We start from the raw sequence: 16,769 nt of genomic DNA, 5'->3' as shown, positions 1-16,769 counted from the left end.
GATAAGATATCCAGCCTTATCTATCTACTACAGACCAATTAGGTTATCACTTAAAACATGATCTACCTGTATATCTCTACATACATGTTTAAGTTAAGAAATAACCATGGAACTTAATTTATTGGTTTGTGATTAACGCAACAAAAATTGGAATAAAATATCATATATTTTACTAAATAAAAAATGAGTTTCTACATAACATTTACAAACAATAGGACTCTACGAGATTTAGGGCATCAAACCCAATACTATGAAGATTGAAGGCGTGATGGTGTGAAACGTGATTTGGGAATTTTGCAATATTTGCAAATTTGAAAAATTGGAGCTATGTTTGCTAAACCCTAGACTTAATTTTCCACCCAATATAATTTCCCTCAAAATAATACCACAACTAACTTTCCCTCAAAATAAGTTCTTTTAAAGTGCATAATTAGGCTTCTAGATATTCTAAAAACAATTACAACATATACATCCCCTCCCTTCCCCCCAAAACTACAAACGTGTCCTAGTTCCACCTAAATGCCATTTAAACCACAAAATGGCAAAAAGTACACTAAAGCACATATATCTAAAGTGGCTACCATAACTGCAAGATAGCCATAAAACAAACAAATGAAGTTCCTAAATCCACTACAACCCTTGTATTTGATGTGGCTACCATGACTATATGATAGCTACACAACAACCAAATTAAGTTTCTAACTCCAATAACCAAGAACTGAAAGTTGTGATAACATACTTAGTTATTTGAAGGTCCATCTCCTTGCTTTTGTTGTGCACCTAACTGTCTTGTGATTTCAGTCAATTGATCTTGAAAACTTGAAACTATTGACTTCAACATGGTATTTTCCTCTTTTAAACTTGTCACCTCCGCCTCAAGCTTTTCATACTTATTCCCAATATCTTTCTCAATTTGTGAGGAAGATGTAGCTAAATTGGGTTTTGGGTTCCATCCAAGACCTTTAGTGTGGCATGATCGTTTTTCCATAAGCCGTTCACAAATAATTTCCTTCGTTCTTGGTTCAACCCCATCTTGTGATGACTTTCTAATCTCCTCTTGCATTGCCAACTATATTTATAATAGTTTCTTAGGTTATATATTATATATAAGGATTAATATAAAATTACGCATCTATGATACAATATAACTTACATATGCTTCTTTAGCGGCTTTACTTACACACTCATTCTTCTCTGAGAAGTGACTTTTGTAAAACAATTCTACTTGGTCTACTTTTTCACCCTTCTTGGTTGTCTGTAATTCAATAAACAAATTTATTCTTTACATTCAATGAGAAATGAATAAAAAAATAATGAATTTACAACATATCATACCAATTCATTTTGCACTTGAAGAAAGGATTTCGACCCACAATAATGGTTGAAACTGAGACATTCTCTCCTTTTCATGTTATTCGCCATTTTTTCCTACATAAATTATAATTTATTAATACAAGCAATTTATGTAAATGATAACTTGTAGAAATACAAGTTATTGTGGCTCAAAAGTTAGAACAATTAGAGTCTTTAATCTGAGTGTCAGGCGGCCGACCAGGGTATGGAATTTAATGCTACCCATCATCAAGTTGAAGAAGACCAACGCCTATAAATAGAAGAAATCCCACCAGATGAACGAGCTTAGTTTAGAATCTTAGATCTTTTAGCACTACATAATTCTGAAATTTTGAGACCGTAGAGCTGTGCTGTGGTGACGAGAAGAACAAGAGGGAAGAGAACCACCACCATCGTCGATCAAGGAGCAAAGGAAACTGAACTCGAGAGAGATATTTCTTCCAATTCTACCACAAGTGGTTGTACACGAACCAGAATTGAGCCAAAGAGGACAAGAGATTGTACTTTGCGGCTTGAATCCTTTTATTTCATTTTACTTATCGCTTTTATCTTCTCATTTGATTAAGTATTGGTTTTGTAAAGACAACCAGTTTCTTTATAAATTCACATATTTGATCTATCATACTTTGCCACTATTTATTTCTTGTTTATGTTGAATGCATCTATAACTTCATGCAAAATTCCATTTCGAATGCTTAAGCCAACTAAATCAATTGGTAAAAGCAGCTTTGCTTAAAGTATTCGAGAGAATAAGTAAGACAGCATCAAGTTAGAAACGCTTAGTACATTTAAAGATAGATGCACTGGTGTTTTATTGCATCCTATGTTTGACGGATACATCTTAGAGATAGGTATTGTATGATATTCGCATTGAGAATTGTCGAATAGAATCTAACGTATAGACGGAGATAAACAAGTCATCTCATTCGCATCATATTCTTGTTTGTGTACCTCTAACTTAGATCGACACATATCACTTGCATTAAACTCCATTTTCACATGACCCATCATTCACTATTCGACCTTTTTGTATCTTCTTGCATACACACAGCAGTTTAGTGTAAATAACTCATTTCTACATACACTTAGGATATTTCTACAACAATTACAATACAAAGTCTGCATTAACTTTAATTTGAATCCCTGAGTTCGACTCTGGACTTACCAGGAACCTGAGTTGGATTTATACTTGGATCTTATTCAGGAAAACTTGAACATCTATAGAGAAGTATCACACGTCCTATTGCACATCACTAACGCATCAATACGTCACTACGCATCAACGCATCATTCACATTTGCACTTATTTTTCCAATTATTTTATACAATACACTCCTAAGCTCGAATCACGAAATCGATGAACAAGTTTTTGGCGTCGTTGCCGAGGATTCAGCAACAAAACTAACTAGAAATTTTGCTTGTATCTTTTGTAGGAAAACTTCAGTTGAGGGAGTATTACGAGCTAAACTGAAGCTTGTAAACGTTTATGAGCAGGGAAAGCACCCCTGAACTTGTATACGACCCCAAAGTTGAAAGGACCTTCCGACGAAGAAATCGATCTAATCGTCGCCGTAGGTTAAGGCAATAACTGCTCAGACAACAAACCAGGCACCAACAAATGGCGGAATAACAAGCGAATCAAAACTTAGCTCAATAGCTAGCCCACGCTGCACAAAATCCTATCATAGTGGAAAACAGTAGTATACATCCCATGCGGGAGTATGCGTCTCCTGGGTTGTATGATTTCTCACCAGGGATCATTATCCAACATCAGATAAGACAAGATTTGAGATGAAATCTGTGATGTTACAAATGCTCCAAACAGCGGGGCAATTTAGGGGTGCTCGGGGAGAAGACCCTCACACCCACATGAAACGTTTCCTGGAGACATGCAACTCGTTTGTGATTCCTGGAATCACTCCCGAAGCAATCAGGCTATCTTTATTCCCATATTGTCTGCGTGACAACGCAAAGCAATGGGTAAGTTCTTTGGAGCCTGGAGAGATCACGACCTGGGAAAAGTTGGTGGAGAAATTCATGCAGAAATACTTCCCAGCCACCACAAACATAAGGAGGCAGAGAGAGATCATGAACTTCAAGTAGGAAGAAGCTGAAACCTTGAGTGCCTCATGGGAGCATTTTAAAGGATTAATCAAGAATTGCCCCAATCATGGATTACCGTTAACCATCCAGATGGAGACTTTCTATGGTGGATTAAACAGAATGTCTCAAATGGCAGCCGACGCAGCAGCAGCAGCTGGCGGTATCATGGACAAATATTATATTGAAGCTAAGGAAATACTGGACCGCATAGCCAAGCATAATATGGAATGGGTGGATGACACTTATGACGCAAGAGCAGAAAAGAAGAGGCGATCTCAGAATGTGAATTCTATTGACTCTAACGCAATAGCCACGCTCTCTGCACAAGTGGCTACTATGACAAACCTTTTGCAGAATATGTCACTGAGGAATGCATCAAACCCGCAAAAGGTAAATCAGGTAGAAATATTCATACAGCCCATGGTTAGCTATGTGGTTGTGGAGATCTCCATGCCTACTCTGATTGACCACAAAATTCGCAATCGGTATGCTTTATTAAAAATAACCCATTCTAAACACATATAATCCTAGATGGAGAAACCATCCAAATTTCTCTTGGGTAGGTAATCAACAGAAGCCACACCACTCAGGGGTAAACCAGCAGCAGAGGCAAGGATCGTCGTCTGGATTCTAGCCAACGCAGTAGCCGCACCAACAACCCTTTAATAGATAAGTTCATGTGTCGAGTTCAACATCTCCGCTTGAAAACCTCTTAAAGGAGTATATCGCCCAAAACGACGCATTGCTAAAAAGCCAGGCGTCTTCCATTAGAACTCTAGAGATATAGGTGAGGCAGATTGCGAGTGAGTTGAAGAATCGACAGCCTGAAGTCTTGCCCAGCAACACGAAAACCCAGAGAATACCAACAGAGCAGTAGAGTCGATGCGGGAGGATGACACAAATACGTTCAAAGTAAATAGGCAAGGAGTGAAGCCTTACTTTGAAAATGATGTAGAACGACAGAAGTCATCCCTCGTACTACACGATGCCAATTGAGGCTTGCATTGAAGCATCCCTGCATTCACATCGACACATATTCCAGGGACGCTTCTTCTATCTTCATTTCTTTTGCATTATATATTTTATCACTGCATTTATGTTTACTCATTGTTTACTTGTCTTTGCGTTACGTTTTAAGTTGATTGATGAATGTTATTGCTTTCTTATTTAAGAGTTTTATTTTTGTATTGAAAAAAAATTGGGTACAACCGGAAGAAGATTAGGATGGGAATAAAACTGACGCGTTGGACTTAAGCCAACGCATGGCCCAAACCGAAAGGACGCATCTCGAAAACACAAAACACTCGATTGCCTAGAAATGAGGATGTCAGGCGCCGCCTAACGTCACCATTCTCTCTCTCCAGACCTATAAAATGCAAACTTGCGATATTTTCTCTTCTTTCATCTCCTTCAACCCGACTTCGAAGAAAAAAAAACCCTAGCTCACGAACTTAACCGCCCCTTCGATCAAGTCCGTTACACCGGTCAGCCTTTAGCCACAATTTCTTCAGCATTCGACAACCAAAACAAATCAATGAGCTACGGAGGCATGTTGCTGGTAAGTTCCTTCTCATCTTCCTCTACTTCAATGTCGCCCTCTCCAAACCCTCGTCGAACCTTAAAAACCCTTTTTTCGACCAAGCCTTTGCACGGCGGGCCTTCCTCCATATCCCAGGGACCATCTCGGTCGAAGCCCATCGAAACCACCACAAATTTGAAATCCTCTAAAACCCACAAAAAAACCCAAAACCACCGCAAAACCTAAACCCAAAACTCCCACCAAACTAAGGCAGCAACGCCCTTCCTCCTCCACAACTGGCGAGAAACCCTACACAAAGCCCGCCCCACCACCGTTCATTCCAAATATTACACCGGTGGGTGCGACACATAACCCTATTCCTGCTCATCTCCACGCCGCACCATCGCCCGTAGTGCATCCACTTCCCCCATTATCCATCAAACCCTTGGCCACCATTTACCCTAAGCAAGAGCTAGCCAACCCCTTCCACCGCGTTCACCCATTATCATTTCATCTCTCGGGTCGCTGCATACCCCATCCGGCACCCCACCAATCACTCCCCCCAAGCCCAGCTCTGATAGTTCTGCGTCAGAGCGAAATAACGTGGAACTTGCAAAATATGCTCGAAGAGACGAGCAAGAAATTTTTGGAGCGATTTTGGCAAGTTTGAACCAGGGCCAAAAAGAAGAGGAACAAGTGATGTGTCCTGACCCAACCGACACATCACTTGAAATCGATGAACTGGAGCGTTATGCGATGATGCTTGAAGCAAAGTTGGAAGAAGAAGAAGAAGAGAGAGACTGGGAAGTTGGCCTGGACGCGTCGCAACCTCGCCAATTTGACGGGGAAGAAGGGTCATTGAAAGAAAAGAGAGTGATGAGAAAAAGGAAATTAATTTTGGAGGATGAAGAAGAGCAGTTCACATCTGGTCCTGAGGGTGCAACGCATGAGAGCTGCTCAAGGTCTATATTGTTAGAAAAGGAATTTGAGCAATACTAACCCACGATGCAGGGGCTAAGGAAGTCAGCCCTCCAAAAAGAGTTGGAAAATGAATCAAGGGAGCTGGCGCGGGAAGCCAAAGCATACGAGGCGGGCAAACGCAAGGTAACTGACGCATTACCTAAAAAGACCAAAGGAAGGAAGAGCTAGTTTAGTGACATTCTTACTGAGAAGGGCTTCTTCCCCAAACGCAATCCATTGTTGTCATATATAATCGAAACTGTGGATGCAATGGCTGGTGTCAACTATGTGTTGGGCATACGAGGATTTGGCCCAACCTTGTCTGCCAATTTTATAGCAGTGAGTTTGATATGAAGAAAAGTACGGTGTTCGTTGATGGTGTTTTGGTGCGCTTCTCAGCCGAAAAAATTAATGAAGCGTTCAATATTGCAAGTAACCCAGACACAGAGGGAAACCGCATCTTGGAACATCCGACTCCAAGCCAAGTAGAAGATGCGTTAACAATGGTGGCCAAACCTAGAAGCAAATGGCAAACATCAAGAAGTGGAGTAAAGATCTTAGCTTCCAGGAATCTGAAACCAGATGCAAACTTATGGTATTATTTGATTAAGAAAAGCATCATGCCTACAATGCATGATGAAACATTATCAAGAGAACGCGTCTTAGCCACTTACTGCATTATGCAGCGCATTCCTCTAGACGTAGGGAGGATAATAAGGGACCAGATCAAATCCATTAAAGCCAAACCACGAGGACAACTTTATTTCCCTTGGCTGATCTGTGCGCTGTGTGAACACGAGGGCATCCCTCTAGGGGATGGAAGAAATCGATGGTTTGATGGATATCAAGTTGATCAGGCGTCTGCTTCGCGGTTCGCCGCACCAGCCTGCCCTACCTCGCAAGGACGCGACAGCCAGACCTCGATCCTCCAAACGCGCCCCCAAAAGAAGACGCGTCCGGGTGATTGAACACAGCGAGGAAGCTTCAGAGAATGAAGATTACGAAGTAGAGCATACGTTTACAGATGAAGAAGCGCGGCCAGACCTAAACATCCCTCTCCTAAACTCACCTTTGGCCCTGCAAGAAGGGATTCTTGATCCAACGCAGCACGAGACTACCAATTTAGATTAAGAAATCCCTAGTCCCCCTCCTTCGCCCTTACCAGCGGCGATTCCAACTTTTGTGTCGCCTCCAATTATTTTTGAACCAACTGGGTTAGGGTTAAGTAACGTAGAAAATATTGAAGACCCAGTTGAAAGAGCTGAAGAGCCAACACCGCCACAACCACGCGTGGATATTGACGAGTTGAAAACTTTCATTAATGATCAACTTAGACCACTAGTCGCGTCCATTGAAACTCTTCAACAACAAAATAGGTATCTAAGGGATTACTTGCAGCAACAAACAAGAAGAATGCAAGACTAGTTCGTCTACACAAACACAGTATATTAATCAGGTCCTGGTCGGAATGTTTGCCTTGCCACCGCTACCTGCTCATCTAAGGAACCCTCTGCGCTTCATGGATGAAGACCCTGTAGAATAATGTAGGGATGACGCACTAGCACAATAAGTTTGGGGGTGTTGGTCACTTTGTTCTTTGTTTCTATTAATCTTTTGTATTTGTTTGCTATGTTTGTTTATTCCATTAGTTATCCAATGAAAATGAATGAAATTCCTATCATTTTTTTATCCTTGCGTTTGTCCTTAGCATACTTTTTTATTCTTTAGCTATTTTTCTAGTCCTGTGCGTTGTTTACTTCAATGATATTAGTAATATGAAATTTATAAGTACAGAGTAGGCGTTAAGAAAATCTACAAAGCCTGAACTTTTCTAAAAAGTCTACATGTTTTCTTTCTAACGCATGCAAGCTTTAAATCAAAACTTCATCCGAAACTCTCAAGGCCTTTTCGAAATTCTGTCTTTTTTAGCAATGAGGATTTAGCTGATCTCCAAATTTGGGGTTGAGGGGAATCCGAGTTAAGACACATTAATTGAGTACATAAAAAAGAAAGGAAACAAAATAGAAAGATGTTAAACGCAAACTCCTATGTCATTACTCTAAAAGGAAAACCTTAAATTGACATGAGTTAAAAATTGAAACAGGCACTTAGCCATAGTTGGATGCTCGCATGACACCCGTGGGGGCAAGCCAAAACGAAGTTAAGTCTCCTAGACCAATGCGTTCCAAAACTCTTCTATCTAGTTCAAAGAAGTTGTATCTTGAAACGCATGCATGCTAGATATGAGTTTAGTTGTGAAGGGCTCTCACCCGTAGTTGATGCTCGCATGACATCCATAGGGGCAAGCCAAAACAAAAGTGGGACACTTGGAACAGTGCATGGGTAACAGAAAATTTATACTTTTTCTTTTAACTGACACCTATTTTCAAAAGCATCTAAAAAATTGATGGTTTAGAAAAACAAGAATGTTTTGAGAAACGAAAGGAGTTGTTGACGAAAAGCTTGATGCACCTGAAATAAAGATTTCTTCCATTTAGAAAAGAATCAACTTACGTTACATTTTCCAAACTTCAGTGTCTAGCTTATAAGTGAATATGATGAGAGGTGAACCCTGTACACTAAAGACAATAGAGATAACAAAGAATTATTTGTGGAATGCTTGAGCACAAGCATTGTTCAAATTTGGGGGTGTGATAACTTATAGAAATACAAGTTATTGTGGCTCAAAAGTTAGAACAATTAGGGTCTTTAATGATAAAATCTCATCAGTTTTAGAGAAAACGCATGGAATTACGCGAACACTATCAAACTCATGCAAAAGAATGTTTATTTCTAAAATACTATGGCATTAACGCATGATATTATAGGATCTCAACAAAGTCTAATGCATGATTAAGAAAAGTGTCGCAAGCAAAGTCTAATGCATGTGGCATGCGTCAGAGGGATTCAACGCAAAGAAGATTCATTGATTCAAGCTGTTAGTGTCAAATCACCACTTGTAAGCATGGGCATCTGCAGCGGGCGGCGTCTGAAAAGCATCTGAGTGTTAGGCGACCGACCAGGGTATGGAATTTAATGTTGCCCATCATCAAGTTGAAGAAGACCGATGCTTATAAATAGAAGAAATCCCACTAGATGAACGAGCTTAGTTTAGAATCTTAGATCTTTTAGCACTGCATAATTCTGAAATTTTGAGACCGTAGAGTTGTGTTGTGGTGACGAGAAGAACAAGAAAGAAGAGAACCACTACCATAGCCGATCAAGGAGTGGAGGAAACTGAGCTCGAGAGAGACATTTCTTCCAATTCTACCACAAGTGGTTGTACACGAACCAGAATTGAGCCAAAGAGGACAAGAGATTATACTCTGTAGCTTGACCCCTTTCATTTCATCTTACTTATCGCTTTCATCTTCTCATTTGATTAAGTATTGGTTTTGTAAAGATAATCAGTTTTTTTATAAATTCACATATTTGATCTATCATATTTTGCCACTGTTTATTTCTTATTTATGTTGGATGTATCAATAACATCATGCAAAGTTTCATTTCTAACACTTAAGCCAACTAAATCAATTGGTAAAAGCAGCTTTAACTTAAATTAGTCGAGAGAATAAGTAAGTCAGCATCAAGTTAGAAACACTTATACATCTAGAGCTACGCACTGGTGTTTTATTGCATCCTGTGTTTGATGCATACATCCTAGAGATAGGTGTTGTATGATATTCGCATTGAGAAGTGTCGAATAGAGTCTAAGGCACAGACGGAGATAAACAAGTCATCTCATTCACATCATATTCTTGTTTGTGTACCTCTAACTTAGATCGACACATATCACTTGCATTAAACTCTATTTTCACACGACCCATCATTCTCTACTCGACCCTTTATATCTTCTTGCACACACACGGCAGCTTAGTGTAAATAACTCATTTCTACATACATTTAGGATATTTCTACAATAGTTACAATGCAAGGTCTACATTAGCTTTAATCTGAATCCCTGATTTTGACCCTGGACTTACCAGGAACCTGAGTTGGATTTATACTTGCATCCGATTCAAGAAACTTGAATGTCTATAGAGGAGTGTCATGCGTCCTATTGCACAACACTACTGCATCAATACGTCACTAACACATCATAAATGCATTGACGCATCATTCACATTTGCACTTATTTTTCTAATTATTTTATACAATACACTCCTAAGCTCGAATCACGAAATCAACGAACGGTAAACAATAAGTAAAATTTACCTGCCATTCAGGAGTCTCCCATCTATCACAAAGAATCTTCCAATCTTCTTTATTTGTTAGCCTGTCTAGTAGATTTTCACAAGCAATTACAAGAATCTCAAAGCTACAATAGTGCTTATGCAGTTCTGATCTATATTCTCTAAATGCTTATGCAGTTCTGGTGGACTTTGACACCATTATTATAGATCCTAAATATGTACAGATCGTAAATAAAATTGATCAGAAATGTTCAACTCATATCTTTGGATTTTAGCTTCAATGCAGATTAAGAATCTAATTACAGTCACAATGCACCAAATATTAGATGTTCAAAGTTAATAAAATTTAGAATAATTGATCAACTTGGAGTGGTTTGCAGCTTTGGAATTAGGTCACACATTCTAATTTCAACATCTCAATGAAACACTAAGAAGAACGAAATAGATTGACCAAAAGAACTATAAGAAGTTCATGTCATAATTCTTCAACCAAGTAACATTTCAATTTCTGAATAACAGAGCTAGGTTACAGGAAGTCCTAAAAAAGAGAGAAAAATTATGAACGCTAAGAAAGAAACCAGATCTAAAGTCAAGATCTACAATCCTCCATACGAGTAATCTAAAACCTAACCTTTGAAACCGTACAAAGTCCTTCCTTGCCTTTTCAAGGCATAAACCACATCCATGGCAGTCACCGTCTTCCTCCTTGCGTGCTCAGTGTAAGTAACAACATCGCGAATGACATTCTCAAGGAAGACCTTCAAAACGCCTCTGGTTTCTTCACAAATCAAACCACTGATTCACTGCACACCACCAGGACGAGCCAAACGGCGAATTGCAGGCTTTGTGATGTACTACAAAACCTATATTACTTGACACTTTGCAGTTTTTAATTACTTGACGTTTTTTTTAAAAAAACTTAATTACTTGACGTTTCTTTTAAAAAAACGTGAAGTAATGAAAAAACGTCAAGTAACGACTTTTTAGAAAAAAAATGTCAAGTAAAAGGATTAAAAAAGTGGAGATTGACGGAATATTTCGGATATTTTCACGCGATCCATTACTTGACATGTTTTTCTTGTCAAGTAATATAAGGTCTTGCTTGACACTTTTTTCGCGTCAAGTATACGAAGTTGTTACTTGACATATTTTTCGTGTCAAATAAAATATAAAAATAATATTTTTTTAATCTTTATTTTTTGTTTCCCTCCCCCATTTTCATTCCTAGATTTGGTTTCCCTCCTACAAAAATTATCAAATAAATTATTATTTTAAACAAGTAAAATGGTTAAATGCCCTAGTAAAAAAAGACTCCTCTCCTCTCCGAAACCCTCTCTTCGTAGCACCCCACCAAACGCCGACTCTCCCTCTCTACGCCCAAACTTCAGGTAATTTTAATTTAATTGTATTAAATTATTTGAGTTTTTATTTTCTTGGAGCTGGAGTTTGAGATAATTTGATATGATAATTGGTTCAAATATATTGGTTAAGATATTTGGAATTTTGGATTTGATTTAGTTTAATTTTTTTTTTAAAAAAATGTGGAGGGATTTGAATTAACTAGACAATCTAAGAGATTAAAATTTTGAGAGGAAAAATGAAGATATTTATGTATTTTGTTTAAACAAAAAGGAATTAACTTGATTAGTTGGACTATAATATAATATTTTCTTTTATTTTTTCTTTCCTTTTTCTTTCATTTTTTTTTTCTATTTTTCTTTCTCTTCCCTTCCCTTCTTCTTCCAGTCGCCAGACCCCCCATCTCCATCTTTCTCTCTTTGTGGCTTAGTGGTCTTCCGAGACCCTAATGCATGCCCTCACGGACTTAAAACTGCTTTCCACTCCTTTGCTGGGGACCAAGAATTTTAGTTTGGGGGAATTTTGTCTTGTTTTGTGAGCCGTTTTCGTTTATGGTTCTTTATTTTTGTATTTTGTTTTGATGGAGGAAGTTTAATTTACTAATTTTTCGGTTTTTGTTTCAATCACCTAATTTGGTTCTGTTTGAGGATTTTGAATCTCAAGAATGCTTATTTGGGGGAAAGTATGTCCCCGAGACCCTAATGCATGCTCTCACCGAATTTGAAACTTCTTTCCATTCCCTTGCTAGGGACCAAGAATTTTAGGTTTGGGGGAATCTTGTCTTGTTTTGTGAGCCGTTTTCATTTATGATTCTTTGTTTTTGTATTTTGTTTTGATGGAAGAAGTTTAATTTACTGATTTTTCAATTTTTGTTTCAATCACCTAATTTGGTTCTGTTTGAGGATTTTGAATCTCAAGAATGCTTATTTGGTTTTAAGTGGATTTAAGTTGAAATGATTTCTCAATCGATTGCTTTTGTTGGAAATTGAGTTCAATGGACGCTATTTGTTGCTTGAAGGGACAAGGAATGCTATCTACGAATCGAGTTTATTGATGGATATAATTCCTTTTGTTATTGGTTTCAGTTGGTAAATTAGTCGTGTGAGGATTTAGAATCTTGTGAATGTTTGTTGTTTGAGTCTAGTTGTATTTGTATTTGGTAGATTTAAATGAAAGTGATTTTTGAATTAACTAATTTGGCTGGGAATGAAGTGAATTTATTGACAGAAGTGAGTTTCAATGTGGTGTGGTTCTTTGAGGATTGTGGATTTTTATATGGTCCTTTCTTAGAAGTTGAGTTTTTCTCCCCTTTCTTTTTGACCCTTTGGTAAACTTTAGGAATTGAATATTTTTTTGGTAGAATAAACTTAGAGTGTATGTGCATTCTGACATGGTCCTTTCTTAACAATTGAATTGGTTTTTCTTTGACTCGTTGATAAACGTAACAAATTGAATATTTTTTGGTAGAATATCACATGTTTAATCGTTTTTCATTTTTATGCTTTATATGACTCATACTTTCAACTTCATACCTTCGAAGACCACTAAGCCGCCAGACCCCCATCTCCACCTCTCCCTCTCAGTCGCCAGACACGTTTTTCGCCGGATCTGCAGGCCAGATCTGAAGCCATTTGCAGCAGATCTGAAGTTGTTCGCCGGATTTGAAGTTGTTGTTGTCCAGTTGTTTCAGTGATTGACTTTGGAGATTGGAGTTGAGATCTTGAGGTGGTTTTGGATCAAACCACTACTAGGTAAGGTGCGTCGTTAATTTTTTTTTGGGTAAGAAGTCACAGTTAGTCTCATGTTTTATCTTATTTAATTTATACATTAAGGTTACAACTATTAGTTATGATAATTTTTAACTTGTTTAAATTGTATTGTTGTATTTATATCATAGGAGAAGGAAGTTGTTAGTACATCAACCACACATGAGGAAGGGAAGAAGGTGAAGGAGATGGAAGTTATTAGTGTACAACCGATCTTGAAGGTGAATTGTATTATGAGGTAAATTTACTATTAGTTACTTATAAAATTATAACTTGATGGTTTTAGGAGAAAGTTTCAAAGAATACGGGAAAGGATGAAGAAGTGATTGTTATTAGTGTACTACTGATCTTGGAGGTGAATTGTATAAGTCTTATATTCTTCTATCTTATTTAGGAATGAACATGTGATTGAGTTTTATAGCATGCACAAAGTGAAAACTTTATCAATGGTGGCTTATATCATGTAAGTAAATGTTATTTGTTTATGATATATTATCACTTTATTAATTAGTAGTAAGTTAGTGTGTTCGATTTATTATTGTAGGTATCTACATTTGTTCATTGTTGATTCAAATAAAGAGTCGAAGTATATTTTTGTAGAGCTCAGAACCTTTGTAGTAGATTAATGACTTTTGAACACGGTCATTTACTATAACCTTCATGTTCCATACTAATTAGTTGTATATTTTATTTAGTGATCATTATGAATATTATACTATACTCTTTGACGAATGTAAGGCAACAACCATTTTCCAGTCTAAAAAAAATTTTGCAAAAGACTTGAAAAACCACATTCTGGAAAACGGTAAAGGTAAGTATAAGAGCATTGAAAAAATTAATAGAATGATGTTTATTTAATACATCTATATGATATGTGTATTAATTATTGGCTTTGTATTGTAGTGTCTTTTACAAGTGGGAACTGTCAAATGTGGGTATTACGTTCTGAGATATATGCGAGAAATCGTGACAAAAGAGAAGAATATTATTACAGATGCAGTATGTCTTTAAACTACTTATATATATTGTAACATAATAGATAGTGTAAATAGTAAATTAATATATATATTTCACTTTCTATGTTTTATAGACTGATATGAGGAGCTCGTACTCCCAACTTGAATTGGATGAAGTACGCATGGAATGGGATGAATATTTAGGTCGTTATATCTGATGGACTTCCTATAAATTTTGTGTATGTGGTTACATGGGAATGCTCAAAACTTTTTTTTTTGTGTAAATGTTTTGTTCAGCCATTATAGGTTATATACTTCAAAGAAATGTGTGGTGGATGATAGAATTTTAGTCTTCTGATTTTTGAAATACATAGCACATATAGATTGGCCTTACAATTTTGGAATTATCATATATTGGGGTAGGTTGATAGAATATATACTACTGTACAATTGGTCTTGTAAATTTTGGAATCATTCATATAGACATGAGTAATAGAAAAATGAAATTGTTTATTTTAGTATTCTGAATTGTTACTTGTATATATTGGACTGATATGTAGACCTGAAATATGTGCAACTATTTATTTTAATTGAAGAAATTTCTTATTGGAACAAATGTAATGCAGGAAATGAGAAATGGAAATTAGATTCGAATGTTTAATTTGGAAAAAAAACATAGATGACTTTGAAAATATGTCAAGAATTAGATTACTTGACCATTATTTCGTGTCAAGATAAAAATATATTTGACAAATAAAAAATGTCAAGAGTAATCACAATAATAAGTGTCAAGAATTAATATACTTGACATGTCATTAGTGTCAAGTGTATTATACTTCTTAACCTGGAAATTGTGTCAAGAATTATTTCTCTTGATATTTTTACAGTATCAAGTTATGACATTATACTTGATAGTCGAATATCTCTACTTGACATTGGAAAAACGTCAAGTAATCCAGTAGTAGTTGAACGTTTTCTCTCAAGACCTTTCTATGACACTTAGCTCATCCTTTTCCCAAACCCTTGCCTCCCTTTCCGTGGTCGGACATTTTCAAAACTTGATTTAGAGAAGGGGGAAAAGAGAAAGAGAAAGGAAAAGAAATGAAATGAAAATTTTGGGGGGAAAAGAAAAGTGAGGGGAAAGAAGAAGGGGGTTTTTAAAGACTTTTCCCCCAGACATATTTTTATTGGAAAAGTTTTAATTTTCATCAACATAAATTTTTTAAAAAAATGCACACGTTACTCTATTTTGGCCGACGTATTAAATTTTCATCGAAATAAATACGCCTATGTCAACGAAAATGAATGCGTCGGGAAAGAAAATATTGAAACAGGTAAAAATTCTTGTAAAAATTCTTGTAGTGATTTTTCTAAATCAACCATTTGCAAAATTCTTAATTATAACAATTGACCTTAAAAAAACTAAAGTTGGCTAATTATTAATTTTAATTTTAATTTTTAGGGTGGGGAAGCTCTAACATGGAAGTCTTTAGTATAAATTTATACTAATTTAGTTATTCTCGTTTTGATAAGTTCACAATCTTAAATTTATAATTTAACTTTAAATTATTTTATGTAAATTTATATAAATGTTCCATTATCTGGACATTGTGATGGGATTTAATACAACTACGATATATTGTCAAACTCAAAAAATGGATATTTTTAAGTTAGTAAGGCCTACTTAGGTTTGTTGGAATGCATTGAATATGGTACATGGCACTTCGAATGATCAAATGTACTATATAAACTCTTTAATCTAGAAGTGCAATTATTATATATTGTGTAACATCCTCTCTAATAAAACTCTTCTCTGCTCCGTGGATGAGTTAACACCTTGTCAGTAAACCACATAAATCTGTGTGTCGATCATCTCTAATCTTTTACATTTTCTCTATTCTTTATAATAGGATTGCCTTAAAAAAAAATATTTTTCAAAAATTCATTCTCATTTAAATATTTTGATTATAAAATAAAATATTAATAACTTTTAAAATTCATCTTAAGTAGTTGTCACACATTTCTATTTTTTTTCCCTAAAATGACTTATTTATTAAATTAAATAGTTGAAAAAGTATTAACAAACACACCCTAAATTTGTTTTGGATGTATGAAGGTAGACTACAAAGCAAAATTCCCCTCAATCCATTTTATTTCTTGAATTTGAATAAAACCAGTTCCATATTCAATACCAAACACGTCCTAGTTTTAGCACTTACCTGTTATTATTTTATTAATTTCATTGACTTACAAAATTGTTGCATTTTATAATGTTTGGGGAAGGTTTTTTTTTTTTTTTTTTTTTTGAATTCTTTATAATTGCAAGTGGTCAACTATATGTAATAATCTCTGATAACGTCACGTTATGATTTATTAACAAAACTAAATTATCTAAGGGGAAAAAACCACAATTAAAAAAAACGGGACAATTACAACTTTAATAAAATAATATATTGAAAATTGGGCGTATATCCCTACGTTTTACTTTTTTGTAAATATGACAAAAAATTTCTATATGAAAATTTGATTACTATCTGATTTCTATGTGATTGCTATCTGA

General features: G+C 36.1%; 1 non-coding gene and 1 pseudogene across 1 annotated transcript; both read right to left on the bottom strand.

Moving 5' to 3' along the window:
• Window positions 1–3,424: 3,424 nt before the first annotated feature.
• Window positions 3,425–3,530, bottom strand: LOC120087476 (small nucleolar RNA R71). The gene has a single exon (XR_005484617.1). It is a non-coding gene; the product is annotated as a small nucleolar RNA R71 (small nucleolar RNA).
• A 7,224-nt stretch (window positions 3,531–10,754) lies between these two features.
• On the bottom strand, window positions 10,755–15,258 carry LOC120086779 (histone H4-like; annotated as a pseudogene).
• Between the last annotated feature and the right edge of the window lie 1,511 nt (window positions 15,259–16,769).

Source organism: Benincasa hispida, chromosome 9 (assembly GCF_027475165.1).
Source record: "Benincasa hispida cultivar pf3 chromosome 9, pf3_genome.v1.1, whole genome shotgun sequence".
Lineage (NCBI taxonomy): Eukaryota > Viridiplantae > Streptophyta > Magnoliopsida > Cucurbitales > Cucurbitaceae > Benincasa > Benincasa hispida.
This window is presented reverse-complemented; position numbering and strand designations above follow the sequence as displayed.